A 9,186-nucleotide genomic window follows, 5' to 3' on the forward strand; every position below is an offset into this window, starting at 1 on the left:
TCTGTGACACCATTCCTCTCCTTACCCAAGTCGGGGTGTGTGCAATTCCTCCCATTGCTTTCTTTACATTTGTGTCACCGTCCCTTTGTTGCCTGAAGCTTGTATGTGATTCACATTATGGATTAAAGGCGAATGAACTATTTTATTTTTCAACATTCCTTGAATCTTTAATCATCTGAGATTAAGGGTAGCCAGGCAATCCATGAAGGCTGAGTTGTTAGGGGGGACTGAGAAGTCCTCCTAAGCCTGGAGTCCAAACAAGTCCAAAGAGAATGGCTGGGAAAGAAGTGGATGGAGATGGACATACTCAACTTTAGGGAAAAGAGACTGGCCTTGGTAACCCAGCTACCTCTTCAGGGAAATTGCTGGACACCAGAAGCTTGTGCCAGCAGCTGTGATTATGGCGGGGGGGGGGGGGGGGACCCAGGTGAAGATGTCTGCCAAATTTGAACTTTAAGGCCCAACACAAAAGCTACCAGCCCTTGAAATTCAGAAGCCGGACGTCCGGGAGCGAGGGGCTTTTGCTACCTTGTTTCACATCTCTTTTTTTGTGTGTCCTGCTCCAGTGCCTTTCAGTTTCTTCTCATTAAATATATTTTCACACTGTCCCGTAGATTTAAAGGCGGTTTAAAAACCCGCCCGTTGGAGTACAATTAGCACGAACTAGAATGAATTCATTGTAAGTACACTGTGTAATGATTTTTGACAAAGGTAAACTGATATAAACACAACCACAGTAATGGTTGTAGGATAGTGTGTGTGTGTGTGTGTGTGTGTGTGTGTGTATGAGTGTGTTACTAAACGCAGGGTCACAGTCTGCACCCAGTGGTGACAGTCTGTAGTCTGTGAATGGAAAATTCTGGAAATAAGCTGTGTCTGCAAAGACTACAACTTCAGGGATATGGAGAGGTTGGAATGTTGCCAATTAATAACCACCCATTGTTCTCCTCTATACATGAACTACCCTCTTTTGTCACCATTATGTAAATACTTTGGAAATGTATGAATAGACCCCTAGTTTCCATCATCCAAATGCCTAATAATCTGTTAGGCCTCCCTGCTCTGCTATAACCCACCTATATCATGTACCTACATATTTGAACATGTACATGTACCAATATAACTGAAAAGTATGTTTTTAATTAATCAATTAGTTAATTAATTAATTAATTATATATACAGTGTTCTGGCATGTAGATGGCTGTGAGCCACCATGTAGACACTGGGAATTGAACTCAGGACCTCTGGAAGAGTGGCCAGTGCTCTTAACCTCTGAGCCATCTCTCCACCCTCCTCACTCCCCAAAAAGTATGTTTTATGACTTTCTTTGTTTTGTTACTATAAAAGTTAATGAAATTTATACTTCTTTGGAACATGTTTTTTTTGGGGGGGAGGGGATAAACCTGAATCTGCTCCTGGGCCATGATCACTCATATTCACTCCAGAATAAACCACGTCTTTATTCCTTTGAGATTGGATCTCTTTCTGTCTGCTACAGGCCTGCTAGGCAGGTTCAGTCAGAGTCCCTATTCCATTGGGGGCCTGGAGACAGGGCCTTGCTTTGATCCATTCTTGCTTAGAAAATACTAGTCAGCTGCAGCCACTCAATCTCAATAAGTCACTTAACACAGTCAAATAAATACTAAAAAACAACAACAAAAACAAAACAACAGAAAGAGGGTATTTATTCAGTGTGGCCTTATTAGGAGGGACAAGAGATACAGTGACCTCCCTGGTTCATCTTTAGGGTCTCAAAATGAGATTGAAGCTTAAACAGAGGGCCAGGGATGTGCTCATCTAAGCAGTCCTGGGGAAGGTGTGGTCCCTCCCACCACTTCACCACTGACCCATCCTGGCCTGGGCTTTACTCTCGCCCCGTAAAGTTAGTAACATGTGCAATCTGTTTCCATGAGGCAAGTCACAGATGAGCAGCCTGCATCTTCCTGACTACTCCTACTCAGACCAGAAGTTCATCTTCCCTGTAAACAAAACACACCAGAGGCAGCCTGCGTAGGTGACTAAATCCATGCCTCCATGAACAAGATATTAGGGGATAGGAAGCTAGCAAACAAGTCTGTTATGGGATGGAGATGTAAAGAGGGAGGGGATAAAGGCAGCACCGTAGGGAATAATAAAGCCTAAGTAGGTGTGGCTAGGATTTATACTCTAAAGAACTTGGAGTGAGAAGCTGAGAAAGGGGTCTGCATGGTACATGAAGAGGTACAGGGCGTAAACTGCTGTGGAGCAAGGAGGAATCATTTTTCCTCAGGGACGAGCTCCTCGATAGGCTATGTTTTGATCGCTTGACACAAGATAGAGTTACCACAACTGTGAAAACGCATCTGTAAGACTGGCCTGTAGGCAAGCCTGTTTGGCAGTTTCTCAATTAGTGACTGACATGGGTGGGTCTATCTCAAAGCAGGTAGTGCTTGCTACCCCAGGGCAGGTGGCCCTTGAACGTCTAAGAAAGCAGACTGAGCAAGCCCTGAGGGGCAAGCCAGTGAGCAGCACTCCTCCATAACCTCTGCATCAGCTCCTGCCTCCAGGTGCCAGCCGTGAGTTCCTGCCCTGCCCTCCCTGGGTGATGGACTAGAATCTGTAAGACGAAGTAAATCCTTTCCTCTCCAAGTTTCTTTTGTCATGGTGTCTTATCACATCAGTAGAAACCCTAATTAAGATGCAAGTGATCAGTACTAAACATGAGTATATGCATTGGTGACACTAAACACACTTAGTAAGATATACATATATTATATACACTAATTGTAAAATATATAATTCAATTAAATATAAATATATGTGACACAATAGAAACATAATATTTTATGAATCAGTTTTATATTAATATAATATTAATATATTATATATGTTTTTGTAATATGTATTAAAGGAAAAGAGGTCATGAGTTTGAGGGGGAGTTAGAAAGGGGAGGCATATCGCTTCTCTGCAGAAGGAGGAGGCATGGGAGGAGTTGGAGGGGGTAGAAGGAGGGCTGGAAAGGATGGGAATATGGTATTCACATGGGAAATTCTGAAAACTTTAAATATAAAATAATAGAGTAGGAGAGTTGGAGGAGTAGGGAGATGGGAGTAGAGCTGGGAAGAGATAAAGGGAGCAACTGGGGTGGATAAGAAAAAGACGTATTGTTTGACATTTTCAGATAATAGAATATTTTTATTAAAAATGATTGCTATAATTAACTCCTCTCAAGCAAATCTTTTTTACAGTTTCTCAAAATAATCTTTGCTGTATGGTATCTGTATTTTTTTCTTCCTATACTCTTTATTTAGGGTAGAATTCTACAACTTTCCCACTCATTTTTTCCTTCCTCAATGACATTTTCCTCCCCTCCATTTCTGTATTCCTCTTTCATTTTTTTCCTGGCACGAAATGTTTAAGACAGAGATGACTTGGTCCTTCATCCAGTTAGGATGTGGCATCAAATATACTTTTTAAGGGGACCCGCCTCTTCCTCTTTCTCTCGGACTAGGAGGCCTCAGCAGTGAGCAATGCAGCTATGGGACCTGCTCCGTGAGAAGGAGGAGCCGCTAAAATAACTAGCCCATCTGAAGGTGGAGCAGTTCCAGGTGATGGGCAGCGCCGCTGTGTCCCAACTCTCCAAGATAAGAGTCGTCCACAAATCCATTGCCCATGTCCTTACCGTAGTTACCCAGACTCAAAAAGAAAACCTCAGGAAATTCTACAAAGGTAAGAAGTGCAAGCCTCTGGGCCTGCAATCCAAGAAGAATAGAGCCATGTGCCGCCGGCTCACCAAACACAAGGACAAACTGAAGACCAAGAAGCAACAGAGGAAGGAGAGGCTGTACCTGCTTGGCAAGTATGCGGTCAAGGCCTGGTGGGAAGGCAATAAAGTACAAGACTGGCAAAAAAAAAAAAAACCACACACACACACACACACACACACACTCACACACACACACACACACACACTTTTAAGGTTAATTTTAAGTTTCGTTAAAAGCAACACATTACCATTAGATTAAAAATTACCACTATAATATGTAATTTTAAAATAAACATATAAAAAAATTAAAAATTTTTTCTTCCTGACCAAGAGTTGGCCTGACAGCACTAAGAAATTATGAAAGAGAGCCTGCCTTTAGGTGCAGACCCAGCCTAGCTGTTTTTTGTGGGCCCTCTCGGCCTTCCCTTCTAGCCCATCTCCATTCTTTGTGTTAGCCACAGATACCTAGACACACTTTGTACCGGGACTGCACAGGAGCAAATTTCACCGTCCTTCCTGTCTCCATCATGGCTGTCCTGGTCTCTCACTCGCTCTGTAGCAGTCTACTCAGAAGTGCCTTCCTCCTGTCCAAACTCCATCCATTCACTGGAGACTCTGCCTTAGGTACAGACCCTGGGCACCCTAGCCCTTTATCCCTGTCTCTCCAGACATATTCTTTGTCCCACTGCCACCTGCTTGCATAAACCTGTTTCCCACCATACCTCCAAATCCCTGAGACCTCACCTCTTGGTGTGAACTGGATCCTATAGCTCTTGTTACCTGTTTCTCCTAGCTCACCTTATGGTTCTCTGCTATACACTGAACTGCAGAACTACAGATTCCACACCATCTTAGGATCCAGCGAGGGCTACAGCAATCAAAATATATAAACTCGCCAACAAAGACAAGACCAGACATCAACGCCTAAAATCACCTCAATGCGCATCCAGTGTTCTAGATTCCAGCATGAAAACACAAACGTGAACAACTAAGACAGTATGCCTCCACCCAAAACTAGTAACCCTGTTTATAGCAGGCCGTGAGCAGTGCGAAACAGTCAAAGCACAAGACAAGGACTTCAAAACAGCAGTTATGAATATGTCTGAAGACCTTAAGGAGGATATGAATAAAATCCCTTATTAAGTCTGTGGAACATGGCATGTACTCTCTCATATATGGATTTTAGACATAGATCTGGGGAGTGCCAGCCTTCAATCCTATGGCCAGAGAGTCTGGGAAACAGAAACTTTATTTAGTGGCTGATTGAAGAAGAGGCAGACTCCCTTGGTTAAGTACTGAGCTGAACTCAAGAAAGCCAGTAACAGAGAGGGAGGACTGGTGATCAAAGGGATTAAGACTGGGCTGGTTTAACCCCCAGAAACAGCTGACCAGACAAAGGTTAACTCTTGAATCCCAGGCATCAGCCTGGGAAGCCAGCATGGGACTGATCAAGACCCCCTGAATCTGGGTGTCAGTGAGGAGGCCTAGGGAATCTATTGAGCCTTGGGCAGCAGATCAGTACCCATCCCAAGTATACACATGGACTTTGGACTCCCATAGAACAATGTGAGGTGCACTCTCACCCAGAACTCTTGGGAAAGGGTCTAGGCCCTGCCCTATATGAAATGACACACTATGGACACCCCCATGGAGGGCCTCACCCTCCCTGGGGAAATGAGGGGATAACGGGGGGGGGGGGGGAGGGCTCGGGAGGAAGGGAGGGAATGGGAGAGGGACCTGGAACTGACTTGTGAAGCAACCTTGTTTCTTATCTAAATTTAAACTGGAAAATAAAATTAAAAAAAAAGTCTGTGGAAACACAAAGAGTTGAAAGAAATAAAGAAAACAATTAAAGACATGAAAGTAGGATTTAATAAAAAATAGAACCATGCACAAAAAACAGAACTCAAACTGAAATAAAATTGGAAATAGGAACTTTGGGATGCTGAACAGCTTCAGAGGCAAGTCTCACCAACAGAGTACAACGCATGGAAGAGGAGTCTAGGTGCTGAAGGCAAGGTAAAAGAGATGATCAAAGGAAATGTTAAATCTAAAAACAGTGCAGAAACAAAAGGTCTTGGAAAACAGAGATACTATAAAAAGGTCAAATTTATGAAAAATGGGGCTAGAAGAAGGAGAGAAAACCTGAATCAAAGAAACAGAAAACATTTAAAACATAATCATAGAAGAAAAATTGGACAAAGTGAAGAAGGAGGTGCTTATCAGGATACAAGAAACATACAAAACAAGAAACAGAGAAATTCCTCATGCACATAATAAACCACTAAATGAAAAGAAGGAAGAAAGGGTATAAAAAGCTTCAAGGGGAAAAGACGAAGTGCCGTAAAAAGGCAGGCACATTAGAACAACACCTCACTTCTCAACAGGGACTCTGAAACTCAGAAAGTCCTGGACAGGTTGTTCTACTAATTCTGAGAGACCATAACTCTAAGCCTAGACTATTATACACAGCAAAACTGTCAGTCATAATTGATTGAGGAAGAAAACATTCCAAGATAAAGCCAAATTTAAGCAAGGTCTATCTACCAACCCAGTACTACAGAAGGCACCAGAAGGAAAACTGCAGTCTGAAGAAGCTGACCACACTCAAGAAAACACAAGGAATAAGTAATCCAGACTTATTATGGGAGGAGTCTATACAATAACAACAAAATAACAGGAAGCAGTAAATACCACTCTTTGATAACTCACAGTATTCATGAACTTAATTCTCCAATAAAAAGACACATGCTAAAAGATTTGATCAGAAAACAGGATCCATCTTTCTGCTGCTTCCAAGAAACACACTTCACCATCAAGGATAGAATCACTTCAGAGTAAAAGGATGGGAAAATGTATTCCAAGAAAATAGACCCAAGAAGCAAGCAGATGAGACCATTTTAATATCTGAAAAATAGATTTCAAACCAATGCTTCAGAAGAGATAGGGAAGGACACTACATACTCATCAAAGGAAAAATCCACCATGAGGAAATAGAAATTCTAAATGTTTATGCATCAGTCATAAGGGATACAAGTTCACAAAAGAAACATTACTATAGCTTAAAACATATAATAACCCCCACACCAATAGACAGGTCATCCAAACAAAAACTAAACAGAGAAATTCTGGAGTTAGTGTCATAAATAAAATGGACCTAGCAGATATTTACAGAACACAAAAGAATACACAATCTTCTCAGCACTTTATGGAACTTTTTCCAAAATTTATCTCATACTTGGACACAAAGCAAGTCTCAATAGATATAAGAAAATTGAAATAACATCTTGCATTCACTCTGACCACCATGGATATCAACAACAACAGAAACAACAGAATGCTTACAGAGGCATGGAAACTGAGTAACTCCCTACTGAGTGAAAAAATGGGTCAAGATAGAGAACAAGAAGGAAATAAAAACTTTGGAATTGAGTGAAAAGGACAACAACACACCCAAACCTATTGGACCCGACGAAGGTGGTTCCAAGAGACAAGTTCATAGACCATAGTGCTTACATTAAAAAAAATTGGAGAGATCTCATATTAGAAATGTAATAGCACACCTGAAAGCACTTGAACAAAAAGAAGAAGAAATAATACCCCAAAATAACACACACACACACACACACACACACACACACACACACACACACACACGCAATCAAACTCAGGGTTGAAATCAGTACAGTAGAAACAAATAAACAAAAAGCAATACAAAAAATCAATAAGGCAACGAGTTGGTTCTTTGAGAAAATCAGTAAGATTGCCAAATTCTTAGCCAAATTAATCAACAGTCATGGAGAGAAGATCGACATTAATAAAATCAGAGATGAAACAGTATACATGACAACAGATACTGAGAATATCCAAAGAATAATGAGGACATACTTTAAAAATCTGTACTCCATCAAACTGGAAAACCTCAAAGAAATGAGTGATTTTCTTGATACAGACAAAGTTAAATCAAGACCAGATAGATAACTTAAACACTACCAGACCGTCACAGAAGAATGAACTCCTCAGAATAAAAACTGAAAGAACATTTCCTAATTCTTTTTATGAGGCCACAATTACCCTGATACCTAAACCATACAAAGATACACACACAAAAAATATAGACCAATATCTCATATGAACAGATACAAAAAATTTCATATAATTCTTGCAAACTTTACCCAAGAGCACATTAAAAAGATCTACCATGATCAAGTAGGCTTCATCTCAGACATGCAGTTATGGTTCAACATATGTAAATCAATAAGTGTAACCCACCATATAAAGAGACAGCAAGACAAAAAACTTCATGATCACTCATTAGATACAGAAGAGGCCTTGGACAAAAATCCAACACCCCTTCATAAGGTCTATAATTAATAAATGGGACCTCATGAAGATGAACTTTTATATGGCAAAGGACGTCATTATTCAGACAAAGCTGCAGGCCACAGGAGGGGAAAGATCTTCACCAATTAGACATCCAATAAAGGGTTAGTATCTGAAATGTATAAAGAACTAAAAATACTGGGAAGAAACAAATCAACCAAGGCACAGAACTAAGCAGAGCTCTCAAGGGTTGAAACACAAATGGCTGAGAAATACCTAAAGAAGTGTTTGCCACCCTTAGTCACCAGGTAAATGCAAATCAAAATTGCTTCAAAATTTCATCTTACACCAACCAGAACGGCCAATAAAACAAAAGACAGCCCATGCTGGTGAGGATGTGGGGAAAAGAGAACACTTATCCATTGCTGGTGGGAGTGCAAACCTGTACAGTCACTGTCACTATGGAGATCAGTGTGGTGTTTCCTCAGAAGGTCGGGTGTAGAACTAGCTCAAGATCCAGCTACACTACTCTTGGTCATGTTCCCAAAGGACTCTACATCCTCCTGTAGAGCTACTTGATCACCATGTTCATTGCTGTTTTATTTGAAATAGCCAGAAACTCTTAACAGTGTGGACATCCATCAACTGGTGGTTAACAAAACTGTCGTACAAATACACAATGGAATATTATTAATCTATTAAAAAGTAAAATAAAAGATTAGCAGGAAATGGATGAAGCTAGAAAAATCATCCTGAGTAATGTAACCCAAACTCCCAAAAGCAAATACTGTTATGTTTTCTCGTATCTGTGAATGTTAGCTTTTAAGCAGGCAAACCAGGGCACTCGTGGTCAACACCTTGGAGTGGTACTCCTGTTACAGGCCCTTGTCTTCACACTATGGTATCTGTGAATTTGGCTGTGGAAATGTAATGCAATATCTGCCTTGCTAACAGCTGGCTTATCTGGTCAGCCTCAGCAAAGTTGGGTGGATCATCACTTCATTAATCTGAAATGAGTAAACTGCTTGGGGTTCTTGGTTAGAAGCACTAAAACCAATACCAAACAACGCAGTTTTTAAAATTACTGTGACTACACAGCAGTTTGTTACATAAAGTCA

The sequence above is a fragment of the Mesocricetus auratus genome, unplaced genomic scaffold (assembly GCF_017639785.1).
Source record: "Mesocricetus auratus isolate SY011 unplaced genomic scaffold, BCM_Maur_2.0 Super-Scaffold_100009, whole genome shotgun sequence".
Taxonomy (NCBI): domain Eukaryota; kingdom Metazoa; phylum Chordata; class Mammalia; order Rodentia; family Cricetidae; genus Mesocricetus; species Mesocricetus auratus.